This window comes from Phalacrocorax aristotelis, chromosome 6, assembly GCF_949628215.1.
Source record: "Phalacrocorax aristotelis chromosome 6, bGulAri2.1, whole genome shotgun sequence".
Classification (NCBI taxonomy): Eukaryota; Metazoa; Chordata; class Aves; order Suliformes; family Phalacrocoracidae; genus Phalacrocorax; species Phalacrocorax aristotelis.
Genome location: NC_134281.1, coordinates 39199709 through 39216065, shown reverse-complemented (window position 1 = coordinate 39216065; position 16357 = coordinate 39199709).

Genomic DNA, 16357 nt, shown 5'->3' with positions numbered 1-16357 from the left:
TTTGCAAATGCAGTCTTAGCACAGGAACAAGTCTGGTGGGAGAGGTCGCGGATCCGGACCCTGCAACTGACCCAACATTTCCTACCTGATTTCCATCTGGGGTGAAACAGCAGTTTGGAAGCATCTGCCCGTCCAAGGAGTAGAGCCTGTCCTGGCTGGGGCAGGTGCCCACCTCTGCAGGGGCCACTGAGCACAGGCAGCTGTGCTCCCCATGTCAGGGCTCCCCACAGGTCCCCACATGGCAGCTTGGACTGTGCAGGCAGCAGGGAGTTTTGCAAAAGATTTTTGCAATAATCCTGGTGTCTAGGAACAACCTAGACATGATATATCCTAGGATAATATATCCTAGGATTGCACAGACATATGGAAAAACTCCCTGTCATGTAAAAATGACAAGGTGGGAGCAAGAAAGGAAGAAGAGAAATAACACCCCACCCCTACCCCCCAAAAAAAAGTCAATTACAAGACAGACAATAAATCTCAGATTATTCATATTTAAATAGGAGCTAGACATCTAACTGAAGACTAATTTCACTTACAGAGGTTAGATACACAGACAAGTAGACAGAAAATGGCTTTTTACCTTTTATCTTTACTAGGCCAGAAAATTAGCTCTGAATTTAGGCATCCTTACAAGGGACTGCTGTGCTGAACCATTAAACTCTTCTCATATAGTTTTGCTTTGACTCAGTATTTTGAATAATTCAAGTATTTTACCACCACGTGGGTATCTGCTCGGAGAGGTACCAGCATTTCTCCACCAGGCTTGAAGAAATACCTTACATGTGTCATGTGGATTAGGGTTTTTTTCCCTCAAGGGTTAAAGAAGAGGGAACTTTTGATACGTGCTTTGTATTTCCACGACTTTCATAGGTTTGCATCATCAGCGTCCTGTTTCCAGAGTTAACAGTAAACACTGCGTAGTGAGTCAATCTCCAGCATGCTCCTCATAGGAAACCGAGAGTTGTCCTGTGACACTGTGGAACAGGTTTTCAGCATCCTTTGTACTTCCAGTGTCTAATTCTGCATTGTCCTGGTGAAGAGATTAAAACAACCAAAATCCATTACAAGCCCTTAATTATCACTTTTTCCAGAAAATAGGTGTTTGTATTCATGAGTCATAATAGTCACCATTCATTATGATGGTGTTCTTGTGCTGCTAACTTTAAATAAACAACAATGTTTTGATGAAGTCTGCAAAAGCATAATTAGTCCTACTGGCACAATATTTTCAGATTTCAGATGCTTGTTCTCCAGCTGTACTTCTTATATTTATAATTTCAAAAGCAGTTGATCTCGGTCTCCACTGAAGGTCAAGATCTGGGGGGACTGGGGTTTAATGTCATTCAAAACCATATTAAAATATACACACAGAGGAAGATGCAGTACATGTTTCTCTATTTTCTTTGTTATACACATCTGTCACAACCTAAAGAAGTGAGAGAGAAAGAAAGAAAGAGAAGTCTAATATAAACACAGACTTTAATATTAATTCTGTTGGGATTCCATGGCATGTAATCCTTTTTTCATGCAGTTCTTTCTTAATGGACCAAAACGCACTCAAGTAAGAGAGTCAATCTTTCAGAACAGCTGAAAAGGAAGCGTTTTAGTAAAGGATGACAAGGCGAGATGAGAGGAGAAAATCACGATAGGTGCATCTCGCTAAACAGGTCCTGTCTGCAAGGGGGAAGAGGAGAGCTTTCATCTGGTGCTCGCGGGACGTGGGGGCACTAGGGGTGATGCAGCTCAGCGCTATGAGGATTGCAAACTCCTTGAAAGATGGAGCTTTTGTGGATGTAATGCCCCATGATGTCAGTTATAATCAACCGCCTTTTGGAGAAATAGACCGCTACAGTGTGCTCGTTTTCAAACAAATTCAATATTTTGCACGTTAGCTTGACTTTTAGATTTATTTCCCAATTGACTAACTCATAAGAGCTTCCCTTGTATACAGTGACTGCTGCTCTTAGGCTTTAGGAGCCGTGCAGGTTTTGCTCGGGCTATAGTGAAACAGTGAATAACTTTTTATTTATTTTACTCTCTTAAAATGTCAAGATTTAATACTGTTTCAACCTTAGCTCAGCTGCTTCAGTGCAAGAGCTCCATAGCTGTTTGTCAAAGGTGGACTTCCTGACAGCCCCAGCATAAATCTAACCACAGAGAGACGAGGTCTTTCTCCAGCCAGGAAAAATTCCCACGGTATGAGTGTTCAGTATTTGTCCCCCTAGGGTCCAAACTAAACTTATTCCAGAGCTGAAAACCAGCTTTTTTCCAAGGGTGGTGGGATGGAGCCTTTCAAAAGGCACAACTGCATTTTTTTGCCACTCTGTTCAATTCAGTTTTAGAAGAAGGCATAATATTTGCATTCCAATAGATAAAGCAACAGAGTAAATGAAGTAAATTTAACCATAAATTGCCTGCATCTTTTAATGCTCCTGCTGGTATTGCAGGTGCAGTTTCCACCCGCAGGGCTGGCACTGCAGCACGGGCAATAGCATCTTCTGCCTGTGCGTGTGGAGGCTGCAGAGACCACCACCCCAAATCCCTGGTTTAGCCCACATGAGCAGGGAGAGAAAATGAGCACGGACCAGACGGGCCCAGAAAGTGCTTCTTTCCTCAGAGGCATCTCAGGAGAATTGCCTCTGACTTTATTGCAGTCTCAGTGACATTGCTTTTACGGCCTTTCCCACCCTCCAGCACATCAGGGCAGTAAATCCTCACCGTTACGGAACACCATTCTGACACCTGATGATACCAGAATAGCAATATCTGCAATTTCATTATTCTGCATAGAGAGTTGTATTATGTATGTAAAAGGAAGCCACTGCCAGCTGTGAGGATGCATGCAGCGGTGGCCACAGCAGGTTACACTGGGGGTTTGCATATGCCTCCAGACAGGGCAGAGATCCCTGCAGTTTAAAGTCCTCCTGAGAGAACACATTTCCTATATTGGGTTTCTGCACTTCAAATGGCAGCATCCTGCAACGTCTTGCCTGCAACACCTGGCGCTGTACGTCCAGGAAGCCGATATCGGTCCAATTCCTACCATGCAATGTTGGAAGGTCCCTTCATTTTAATTTAACATCAGTTTTACAGTTTGTTATCTCAAGTGAATCTGAACAGACATTTCTGTATACATTCACCAGATTATTTCTTTCTACAAAGTTATAGCAGTTTGGGTTAGAGTAATTTACTGTAACTCTCTGTATCTTTCAGTCAGCAAGCTCTGGGTTTTCTATGCCTACTGGTTTTTGCTTTTTTAATTCAGCCAGTGACCATTAACCCTAGCTGATCCTTAGTTCATGCAAGCTGCTGTTTTCCAGAGCAAATAATGGAATGTGTTCTTTAGTGTTTTCACCAGATTTACTTCCTGCGCTAGCTAAAGTAAAGAGCAATTACTTTTGAAAACCACGTATTTGCTCGTATTTATATTTGTACTTATATTTGTACAGCTATTTTCTTTGTACCTGCCACAAGACAGCTCCCCTGGAAGTGTAGTGCTCTTGGAAAGGCTGATCTCTAGTTTTCAGGCAGCCCAGGGGCTCTGTGCCGCTTCTGGGAGCTTAGCGCAGGTTGGGCTGCAAAGCTGCGTGAAAGACTAACAGAAAAAGCGTGCACATGGGAAAGGTGCTAACAGCATCAGACAGTGTGGAGGTGCATTCAAACCAATAAAAGCCCGGAGAAAGCAGAAACCTCAAGAGATGTTACCCTAAACCAGAAATGTAATATCTTCCAGCTTAGATACCCTATGCTTTCTCTCCTCCAGCTTTGATCCACCTTTAATCTAAAGAATAAAATAAAATAAAACATTGAAATCACTCCATAATTGAAGTGCTGTACTAATGTGCTGATGAGGATGGCAAGATTTATTCATCATTGCTTTAAGGTTTTATAGATCATACCTAACATCTATCACCATTTCTATACTATAAATTCCAATAGTTTGGGAGCCGTTTAGCAAACTGCAGCAGAAATGGAAAAAAATAATGCCTCGGAACAAAAGAGCCTTAACAAACCACACAGATTTTCAAAGCAGGCTGTTTTAGAGGTTAGTTATGCTCCTTCATTTGCTATAGCAACGGACACTTTAGGGGGAATGTGTACAATGTCACACCATTTTCTGCTTCTTTTTTTTTTTTTTCTCTGTAACCTCTCAGATGGCCTGGAAGTCTGTAAGCATCTCTTAATAGACTCTTGTTACGAAAATTCCTTCCTGGGAAGCTTCTAGAGATAAAGACCTTTCACTCAAGAAAAAAAAATAAAAAGGGAACGGGCTTTTTCTGGTGCAATTGTAAAGCAATTTGGTATGCAATTAGTCAGAAAGAAAGAAAACGTTCCAGTTCTTATTTATTTTTTAAAATAACAAAGGAGAATCTAGTGCACGCTTTTTGTAGTCCAAGCACTTCAAAAAGCAAAAATACCCAAATATTTTAGCAGACATGACCAAAAAAGCAAAGGTCACCAAAATTACCTTTTTGTTTCCAAAGCAGAGAGTTGTCCTCAGGAATGAGACTTGTTTATTTTCCGTTTGTTTTCTTATTCAGACCATTTTGTTGGGGTTTTCTGACCCTCTCGGTCAGGGCAGCTGCATTTGCAATGAAGGCAATGAATGCATGGTGCGCCACAGCCGAGCTTACTCCCTGCGTACCGAGGCGTGGCAGCATCAAGGCTCCCATCTAGAGGTGCTTTTCCAAAAATACCATATTTGGACCTCTCCGATAGCCGGTTTCATAGTGAGGAATTCACATTTTCTGGCACTGATCCGTGATGTTGCTGAGGAGTAAAATCGTGACCAGCTCAGCAACAGCCGGTCGCAGAGCTTTTCAACTCATAACACTGAAAATTACAGGAGGGGGAGGTTAATAAAACCTGCAAAGCCTACAGCAGAGGGGGTTGGGTTGTCAGATGCTGTAAACATGCTGTGCATGAAAGTTTATAATTGCAGAGGATCTGGCCATTATTTTTTATGAAAATTACTTTCTAAATGGCATCTGATTGAGATATTTATTGGCAGTAATTATTCAAATGAAGAAATAAAGCAATAGTAAATTTTGTTCTTCAGAAAATTTGTACTGATTCGCAGCATTAATAAATACAAATACCAAATAGCTAATCAAGTGCAACCTGAAACCCCTTTATTCCATTTTTCATAGTTCATTGGTTTGACAAACTTCAATAACCTAATCTGCAATATTGTGGTAAATAATTTTTTGACTTATCTCTGCCTGATATCCAGTTTATAAAAACATATATGGTTTAGAAACAAAGGCTTGTCATCATCTCCGAATCGAGGCAAAGGACAATAAAAGATACAGTTCTTAAAAACTGATTTTCAGAAGATCAAATTAGCTGGCTGAATTGAAAAGTAACTTTTAAAATGTTTAAGGTTAACTTGGAACAAAGTAGTCACTATTGCCACCAAAGTAAAAATAATAGGGGATACGCTTTTCATAGTATAAACACTGAAAATGTCTAAAGACGATGTGTTTGAAAAAAAGAAAGCATCATCTAAAGAAAAGATCAGAGATTGTATTGATTTGTGAACAGCACACGTGATAGACAATTTGACAAAGTACACATTAATTTGGTATTAACTTTTTATTCTTTCAAAGCAGAAAAAATACAGGTTGAAAAATTTTATCCACCTTCACTGTGGGATTTGCAGTGAAATACTGAACGTTGTGCTGTCATCAGTACATCAAAATTGTGCTGAAACGTTAGAAGCAGCACAGAGAAGATCTACAAGAACAATTTGCATCTAGAAGCCTCCTTGCAGTAGAAGATTTGAGAAGATCAACGTTTTGTTTTATTATGATATGTCCAGAAGGTGACTTACACTGATAGTAGAGGACTCAATCTTAGCACACCGTCTTCACATTACGTAGTAATGAAATAATTGTGTATAAATCAAAATGGATTTTTTTTTCCTAAACAAGGAAAAGTAAAAGGGCTTCAAGAAGGATTTGCAGGCTTAATTTTAAAGTGTCTGTTATGTGAGAGGTCAAACTAGGTAGCAATAACAGATATTTTGGCCACATAATCCACGCATCTGTCAAGAGAGATATTTAACCTGTTTCCTACTATTCAGATTTAAAAGCATTATATATTATTAAATTCAATGTTTTAACTGGACAAAGTTTAAGGTGTTATCAAATTCAAAACTGGCAATAAACACCACAAAGTACCGCAATAAATCACCCGGCCTCAAGAAGGAGAATGTGTAGTAACTGTTACTGCATATCGCTGAGGAATCAACTGCCTCCAGTATTGCCAAAAGGAAGATGAAGATCCACCCTGAGCAATGCTTTGGTAGTTGCCAGCACCAAACTTCAGAGTTCTGTACTGCAGCCAACATGCACTAAACCAGAAAAATCCTCTAGGAATAGATCAGAAAAGACTGCAGTTTCAATTACATTGTGTAAATCCACACACTTCACCAGCTTTGGGCAAATTAACACAGGTCTGTGACAGTTTCAACTACCTGAAGCTGGTTCTTGATATCAAGTGAGGCAGCAAACACTGTGAGCTGATGCTTACAGCAAGCCACAGTGGTCATGGGTGCACTGGTAGCAGTTTTGGATGGAGATTTGAGATAGGTATGGGAGCATCATGGCAGTAGTGTGCACTCTGTCAGAGAGCGATGCTGCCTGACGAGCTCGGGGAGCTGCACAAAGACCTGAGATGGTCAGAGACGGAACCTGCTGGAGCAGGAGATGTTCTCACACCCCCATGGCTGGGAGCAGGGGCTGGTCATAGTGGCACCTCCCAAGGGATCCTCCCAGCTGTAACATCCCTTTGTCTCCCACCCCAACAGTGGGGGACAAGCCCGGCACCCTCCCAAACTGCTGCTCAGCATGCTGTGGGCAGGCAGCATGGGAACCACAGCACGATGCCAGCCCCTCCTCGGGACCAGCACCACCATCGCAGGGACTTTGTTAATGGTCAGTACCATGCCACAGGGAAAGGCAGACGATGGCAGAAACACCAGGTTCAGAGCCCTACATTTACCCAGTAAAATTGCCCAATCCTGAAAGCTGTGGGTTCCTTGCTCGCTTTTTGCAAGCAGAGATTCACAAATGCATATGTGATGCAAAGGTTCAGCAAAAACTTACTGTGTAGTAAGGAACATATAACAAAAGTTATCAAATGACATTTTTTTCTGTAAATATGCAATTGTAATACTTACCTTAAGCTCACATGCAAAAGGGAAACTAGTAAATGGAAGTATCTTGTGCCTTTTCTCACAATCAGCAGTGACATGCATCTTGTTTCAGAAATAATCCTTGCCACACCGAACAGTCCGGCCCCACCACCAGCACAGCTGCGCGAAAAGGGACCACAAGGGCCCACATGGATCATTAATGGGAGCACCACATATTTCACACCTCAATAATAAAGCGGTGTAGAAAGGATCTGAACTCTTCAGTTTCACAGGCACTTAAGGAGCTTAGAGGAAATTAAAGGATATTATAGAAATATGAATTATAAAGAACGAAATACTAAAGGATTTTTCCTCCATTATGTCCCACAATTACTTTAATTCCTCTCTAAAGGAAGAGGCTTAGCATGATCCCAGTGAATGACCGAGGAGTGTTTGCAGGGAGCACCAAAGCGGGGCCTGGTCCAAGCCCTCAGAAACCAAATCCCAGCCCGGCGTTGGCTCCCGCTGCCCTTGGACTGGCAGCTGTGCCATCAGAGGGATGGTTCACCAGCATCGGCTCAGCATCTGCGCACCTGAAACACCGGCAGCAGAAACACATACTGACACCTGTAAGAAGCTATTTTCTCAACCCGCATAACACCATTGTGGGACCAATGCACAAAATTAGATGTGTCTCTCCTCCATTTCATACCCCCTCATTTACTACACATTTAAGGCCATCTTTTAATTACACACAAGAGAAATGCAACATCTAAAAGGACAGGGTTGAGAGAAACAGATGTAAAAGGGAAGGTCTTGACTCTATTAACTAGAATATCAATATGGTCTAAAACTATAAATATCTTGTTTTAAAAAGAACAGTTACCAGGGCTTCTAAGCAGGAGTAATACTCAGAGAATATACATTATAGGATTGCCATATTCTTACCAAATAGCTTGCTCTTATCGATAATAAAATTGAAAGGTGTTGACCCCGGCAGGGTCTGGGATTGTTCCCCAAGTACCTGCAGGATTCAGGATGCTCCCAGCCTCAGCAGCGCCGAGCAGCCCTGGCCACCCGGGCAGGGTATAGGTATGTGCTGCACTACAGCGTAACACAAGGTATTGCCTCCAGTGACTAACAGGAGAAATAAGCCCATCTTGTAGATTTCCAGTTGGAAATTTATTTCTGAGTAAATGGTAAGTAAAAAATTTGCCTTTGGACTCATCAGTATGTGATGATCTAGCAGCCTTGATAATGAAGATAAATTTCTGAGCACGTCAAAACATTTATGGAGAAGAGTCAAAGAATTAAAAAATGCACAGTGATTCCTTAGACACTCAGACCGAAGTTCAAGCTAGTATCCCATCTGTAAGATTTAGTTTCATTTCAGTTTCAATTATAAGATTTTATTCTTGCTATTAATTTCCACTGTCATATGAAATCTAAGGATTTGATGTAGTAAGACTCAATTGTGGTGGGAAATAGAAGCTTCTGTACCATTTGTTGTGTTCAGTCAGGAAGGGCATATTTTTAGTAAGATAACAATAGAAAAATTAACAAATAGTATGCAAAGATTACTAGGAATTGTAAAATACTTCTTTATGTAAATAATTCAATGAGTTTGGTTTAGATGAACCTCCACTCACCATTGCTGATTATTTTCTATCATCTTTAAATTCCTTTTTCATTGCTGGCATTGACTTGTCCTTGCTGAGACACCGGACTTCTGCCCAGCCCCTCCTTGCCGTTCATCTCCACTTCCTCAGGCCTATTTTGGGAAGGGCATGGAGGGGTTGTTGCCTCTGCCCTTGGGACTTTCCAGTCACTTGCAGGCATCTGTTTCTTTGTGCTTCATTCCCTGAAAAAATGTAAATATTCTACCATGCACAGGAATGTCATGCCAGCAGTGGCCTTTCTGGCCAATCTGAGAGTAGGGACTGCACAGATCAAAAAGCACCTGAAGAGAGCTGTTTAATGATCTTCCTTCACTCGCTCTCGTCCTCCTCTCTAGGCTCCTGAAGTCGTTGCCAATGCAGAGCTAAATGAAACCAAACTCTTCAGAAGCTAAAAAATAAGAGAAGAAATAAGAAAGCAAGCTCTTTTCAAGTGCAGACATAAATGAAAGATAACTCCAGACTCAGCTCTCTGCAGGAAACCTTAAGATCCATCGTTCCCTCTACTCCTTTAACCAGCACCAAAATATGCGTTTCATTTTTCATGTCACCTCCAACAAGCATGCAGAATCAGCTGCTGGATAATGCTTTACAAAGATAAATTCATGCAAAAGAGAGGTTAGTGCCAGGCTGCAAATGTTTTATTGGGACAGAAGCATCAAACCGTGGGCAAAGCCATGCAACAAGCCCTCCATTGTTCGTCCATCAGTAGCTTTGTTGGAAAACCCCCTTGCTCGCTATTGCAGCAGGCTGTCGGTGTGGCACATGATGAATTGCTCTGGAAAGGTCAGCAGAAAGCAACATCACTCTATGGTATTTCTATGGCACACAGGAGCTGCCTGGCCCTGAAGGGTCCACAGAGGATGGGGGAGGACTGCAGTGGGGCCGGTGGTGATAAATCAACAGGGCTTACCACAGCTGGTGGTTCCCGGCCTCTCACTGGCCAGTGTCGGGGCCCTGGCAGAGCGAGGACAACCCCCTGGGATGGGGACCCCGCCTGGTGTTGCCTGGGGACAGGAGCAGTGCAGGGAAGCCACAGGAGCAGAGAGGTTAGGGCGTTCCTACTGGACCCGGCGGCCAAGGATCTGCATCCTGCCCACTATCTGCAACTGGTCGGTCTACCTGCTGAACACAGGGAGGAATAAACACATATGGGAGATCAGAGAAGCACATAATCTGAAGCTGAAGTTCTACTATTTATTAGATCAGTTATTTTATGAAGGCAGATAGAAAAATCTAGACAATCAACGTCAAACGCAATTCTGCATTTTGTCAGTTCTCCCATTATGCCACAAGGTCATCTCTAATTGACTTTAAAATCCATCTTAAAGGAGGCTTTGCAAATGAGCCAAGAGCCTGTCCCACCAGTTACTGGAGGGACAACAGAGCAACCTCGCATGTTGTGGGGTTCTGCTGGTCTTTTACCTCTCCGCAGACAGAACTCCAGGCACGGCCGGTCAGAGGCAGAGGTCTCCAGCTTGGATGAGGAGGTTACACAACTAAAGGGGGTGTACAGCTATATGTCTTTGACATTGCCAAGTGAATTTGAGAATCAGTGGGTTTTCACCTTCTGCGGATGAACAGTGAATTTCTTCCTTTGTTGTTTGATTACCTTTGGGATTATTATCACTTAACTGCACTGCAGTCATATTTAGGAATCCCTTCTATTGACCAGGACCTTCTCTGCACAAACTTAACAAAAAAAGAGATTCCACCCTGAATTCACAATCTGAGCCTATTGTATTAATTCCTGTGAGGGCTGAGGGAGTGGTGTCTTTTATGAGGTTTAGCTGCAGCTGAGTACAGATTGCTACCTGGGCACAGTAAGAGCTGACACTACCTATTTTCAGAGGTCGCAGGCAACACTCCAGGGGCAGATGGGCTGTGTGTTCAGAAGTGGTCATGGCTGTACCCCCATGAGTGTAAGGACTGTACCGCATCCATAACACCACCTTGCCAGAACCCGTCCTGGCTTGGGCTCGCCACATCATAACGGCACGAACAACTCACCGCAGCCAGTGCCACCCTCAGTGCTCCCAGTTTGCTTCCCTTGGAGAAGCACCTGTTTCTGCACGGTAAATGGGACTTGGCTGCTCTGCTTCACACCCTTACTGCAAGTCCTGTCCTGCAGTACAAGACCGGCTGCCTGACAGCAGAGACTGTCTCTAATGGGGATTTTAACAAAGTTATCAATTTTGTGTTTAAGCCACTAAAGATGCGATACTGACAACAGCACAAATATAAATTGGAAGTCTGTTACACAAACACTCCTGAAAATTTTATATTTACATGGCAACCGGCTTATTATATTTACATGAACATCTGCTGCAGGTTCACTAAAATCTTTAAAACAGATGGACACGAAAAAGAGCTAGTAATTAACAAAGCTATATGTTGACTAAATCAGCGTGTGGTTAATTTTAATGATTACTGATCTTTATTAGAGTCCATAAGACTTCTCAAAATCAAATCCACTTTAGATGATGTGTTGATTAGCCACAGAGCCACACCAGTGCTGCTCACCAATGTGCCACAGCGCCACAACAGCCATCAGCTGGGCAGCACTCTGCGCTCCTCCACCGGGTGAGGGTTTGATCCTGCTTCAAGTGAAATTAACTGGAGCAAGTAATTGTGTGTCCATAGCTAGGAAGGGTTGTTGTGAGCATCCATTGCCGTTTGGACATAAAACTTTCCAGAATTAGTTCCTTTCCAAGTAGAGCACCCTTTCAGAAAACCACAAACCAATGTCCATTAAGATGTTTTGGCAATGAGGAGTCAGCCATCAGCTCTGGTAGGATGCTGCAGTTACCAAATTACCCCCACTGTACATAAAATGTGCTTTTATCTCAGCTTCCAGCTTTAGATCTCCTTATATCCCTGTCCACTAAATTGGAAAGCTGTCTGTTACTGAACTTCTGCTCCCTGTGTTCATACTCACAGGCTGAGATCAAATCGTGCCTTGCTCATCACGTTCTTGAATACAGCAGGCTGACTCCTTCGAGTCTCTCGGTGCCCAGCTTCTTCTGCTGGCCCTTACCCCTCTGCTACCCATGGCCCTGCATGATGCCTCTGTGTGGTCCCTCTCCCCTGCAGGGTCCCTCTCCCCCACACGCATCCGCTGCATCTCAGCAGATCGTTTCCACAGCAGCCAGACCCTTGCTGAGTAGGGCCACCCCCACCTTCCCTGAATCCTTATCCCTGCAGGCACAGAGGGCGCCGGCCGAGCCCCATGCAGAAGTGGCAGCCATGCGCTTGCCTCCCACCCTCAGCTGCCGTCTCTCTGCATGGCAGTCCAGAAGCATCCCAGTTCCTCCCCAGATGTCACACTGGTATCAAAGCAAATGTTATACAGATGGCTGGTGTATCAATACTCCCCTCATCCACTGCATTTGTCATCTCATTAAAAAAAAAGTCAATCTTATCTACTGGTCCTATTTTCCATACTGGCAAGCTGATTGACACTAATTAGAATACATTCTAATTAATTATTCATTAATCAAGTCTCATATAAGCTATTCTGTTGTTGTGCCTGGGATCAGTGATGTACTAACAGGCCTAAGCTTACCCGGGTCGTACTGAGCAGTCCTTCAGTACTGGCACAAGTGTGCATCCCTCCACCTCCTGCCTGTGCCCAACCTGCCTGGGCAGGAGGGCAGAGCCTTGCCCAACTGCCCAGACCACCAGCGCTAGGAGCCCGTGCTGGCAGCTCGGGCTGGCAGGGACACAGGCTGCCGCCTGACCCATTGCTTTCCACTTTTTTCTGGCCAGCTCTGCTCGTGAGGAGAAAACAACAAGATGTTAATTTTAGAAGAACTTTGATTTTGTATAATTCAAAACTAATATGCAGACAAAAAGTACCAATATAACTTCACTGCACCCACAGGGGAAAAGTGGTCACCGTTCAATTGTCTGAAGCAAAGCATTACCCAGTTATTTAGAGCATCACTTAAATATCACTGTAACCAAGAAAACTGACTGTGTTAGTGCCAGTTGCTTATGGAACAGGAAATGATACGACTACCTGGGTGGACTATATCCGAGACAAAGGAGATAGTTCAGCTACCCTGAATTCACAGAATTATCCCACCTGTAAAAATTAAGGTAACTAATGAACAAAAATGACACAATTTCTGCTGATATCCAGAAAAATATGGCAATTTAAAAAATAAAAATTTTAATAAAATAAAATAAAATTATTAAACATAAAATATTAAAATATGAAAAATATGGCAATACACATCACCTGGCCAGTACAGGGTACCAACACTGACTCAGAGCTACCAGTCAAGCCACCTACTTCTCTAAAAATACATGTAGGGGGCAGGAGAGTTTCATTCATCTTCTTATCACCATTTTAGGTGAACAAGGGCAAAAATTACTTCTGAAGGGAAAAAAAAAAAAAGAGACTTTTAACAGCGAACCTAAACCAGGAGTTGCAAAGAAAAAAAAAATTCCTCATGCTATCTGACTCTGACTTCAAATGAACAAACTGCAAAAAGGAAAGGCCAGTATCACAGGATTAATTTATATTGAGACAATCATAATTTTTCTACGGAAAACAAAACAAAATGCCACACCCACACTGTCTGGATCTTCTCCAGGGCACCAATTTACTTTACCCCAGCAAATTTTCAGGGAGGTCTGCTCATCAAGTCATAGTCACAGGACACCACACAAGCACAAGCTTCTTTTAATAATCGGTGGGAGACTGCTGAACAGCGTATAAGCATTTTGGGATAAAGCATGAAATAAAATTCTCTTGAGGCAATTTCTGCCATGCAATGTCCCCAGATAGCATCGTAGGGCTTTCTGCACATCCCAGAGGAGAGATGTAAAATAAAACTGGCCCATACCTGGGGAAAAAAATAATGTATTAAAAATATGCGGACTGATTCTCTGTTTTGCAAGTGAAAAATAAATCAAATGGGAGTAAATTTTTGACAGGTTCTTTTGTCACTAATGTAAACAACTACACCAGAATCAGGATAACAGGAAGGCAAAGCCACCGGTCTGCAGTTATAGCAGGACATATTGCGACAGCAACAATACAGATTTCCATTACAGTATGAGAAGTACACTATGTTGCACTACTGGCTGCTGGGGCTCAGTGGACAACTGCTATTGTACCTTTGTATCAGCAGGGCCAGGAAAGTCAGATTCAGAGGCAAAGGGGTCCATCTCAGGCTCAGCGCAGGATACAGCCAGGCCCTTGGTCCACAAGTCTAAGGAAGGAACAGGACCTGTGTCAACCAACCGTTGAGTTACCTACCGTTATTTCGGTAGAGCTGGAAGAACATGCTAAATAATCCAAACAAAATCAATGTTTGTATTGTAGATGCTTTAAAGTTTTATGTACTTGAAGTAGAATGACTTAAACAGACTTGCAAATCCAGCCTGGTGTTACACTAATTACTCTAAACGAATTCACCAAACTGTGCAAACTGCTGAGTCTGTACTATAAAAACCTTCCATAAATACCAGGCACTGGGATCCAAAATGCTTAAGCGCATCCTTGGAAGACAGGATTACCATCACAACTCTCAATTCACTGGCAGTTTATAAGTAAAGAAACATTACTGATATAAAATTATTGTTGATATAACAACTGTGGGCCTGAAACCATACCATTGCCATTACTGGGAGTAGTCCTGGATTAATCTAGCCATGTACTTATTCAAAAAAGCATTGTTCTTTCTGCAAATATTTAAAAATAAACAACAAATTTTAATTCTTAAAAAAAAGCCTGTGCACCACACCACTTCTGTGCATTTCACTGTGGCAATGCCCTGTGATTCTATGTATGAAGTTCGCTTCTGCAAAAGTCTGTGGGAACACAATAGGATTTTACAGAACATTAAAAAACATAGTTTTATCAGTGAGGACACACACACAAATGGCCTGATCTCTAAGTAAATAGACAATTCTAATTAAAATTAAAAGGACTAAAAAAAATCTAAAATGCTAAACTTAGCCATAACAGATAAGAAATATTGCCATATGTTGCCACATAGCTTCACTCTCATTCAGCAATCACAGGGATCAATGAAACATTGTCAGGAATTATTTCAGTTAGCATGGATGATAATGCAGAGATTTGATTAATTAAACTGATAAATCCCAAGCACGGATCAAAAGCATCCAATACAGAGAAATAAGGCCGAGTGAAAGGTGGAAAGTGCTGCCAAGAAGATTTGCAAAGATCCCACCAGTCCAGCATGGCTGGCAAGCCTTGAATGCTAAAATAAAGAAATAAATCGAAAGAAACAGAGAAACTACCAGGTAACTACGGACGTGGGGTCTGACTCAGCCACGGGGTCTGACTCGGCCGTGAGGCTGGCACTGAACCACCAGCGCTGATGGCCCAGAGCAGGGCTCACACAGCTCATCTGGGCCAGGTCTGCCTGCGGCACTCACCGGGCCCGTGCCGGGGCGAAGGGGTCAGCGGTGCAGGGGACCCCACACCCCACCCTGCCCAGCCCAGTAAGGAGCTGCCTGAGCTCTGCATCCTCCTCCTTCACCTGCAATATGGTATTTTCAGTCTGTCATTTTCAGAAAAATGGTGCAATCATCAGGAAGAGTGAATTAAAGAAATGTCATCAGGAATATTCAGAGGTAATGGAAAAAGTAAGAGAGAAATATGCAGAGAGATTTTTTTATGCGTGTATTTTCCCTTTGCAGGCCAGCTACTTACCAAAAGATGGCAATGCAAAAGAGCTGCCAGAAAGAAAGAGGTCAGTAATTCCAGCCACAGATTTCAGAGAAAAGCCTTTACAATACCCTTTAAAATGTACTTTATTCAAATGAACTTCAAAAATTAGAAGGAGAATGTGTATAGTGATTCATTTTATATCGCATCTTCCTTGCTACTTGAAAGGAAGTGACATTTAGAATATTAATGACAATCACAAGTGGCACTACTTTGGAAAATGAGCAAGCCAGCAAAAAAGATAAACAATATCAGTATCACAAGAGGAAATACAAATACAGAAACAACCAATAAACTTCCAGAATAAGCCTGTGGAACTCATTGCCAATGGATATTACTGAGAGTGAACATTCCATAGAATCCAGAAAAACTTAGCTATGTATACGGGTGCTGAGATGAAACACTTGCTGGTTATTGTGGAAGAGGATATAAACCCTTCTACATTAGCTCAGAAACATAATATGGATTTTTCCTATGGACAAAGGTTTCCATAATGATCCATTTCTGTGTTTTTTCTATGCTTTCTGAAGCATCTGAACCCAGTAAATTGTAGAAGAAAGAATAACAAAAGGGATGGATTGTCAGTCTGATCTCATATATCAGTGCCTAAACTTTTGAGTAATAAGATTAGACTTAACTGGGAAAAAATGAAGACTATTAAGCAAGGGGGGAAAGCACATATTGCATAGGAAATGGAAACCTAGAAAGGAAGTAAAAGCTAGAGACCTTGGGGCTGGATTGGATAGTAAAATAGAAATGAAAATGCAATAGGATTTGGCAGCAAAAAAGGTCAATGCAATTTGGAACTGTGTGTGCCAAGACTTCCCGTCACAG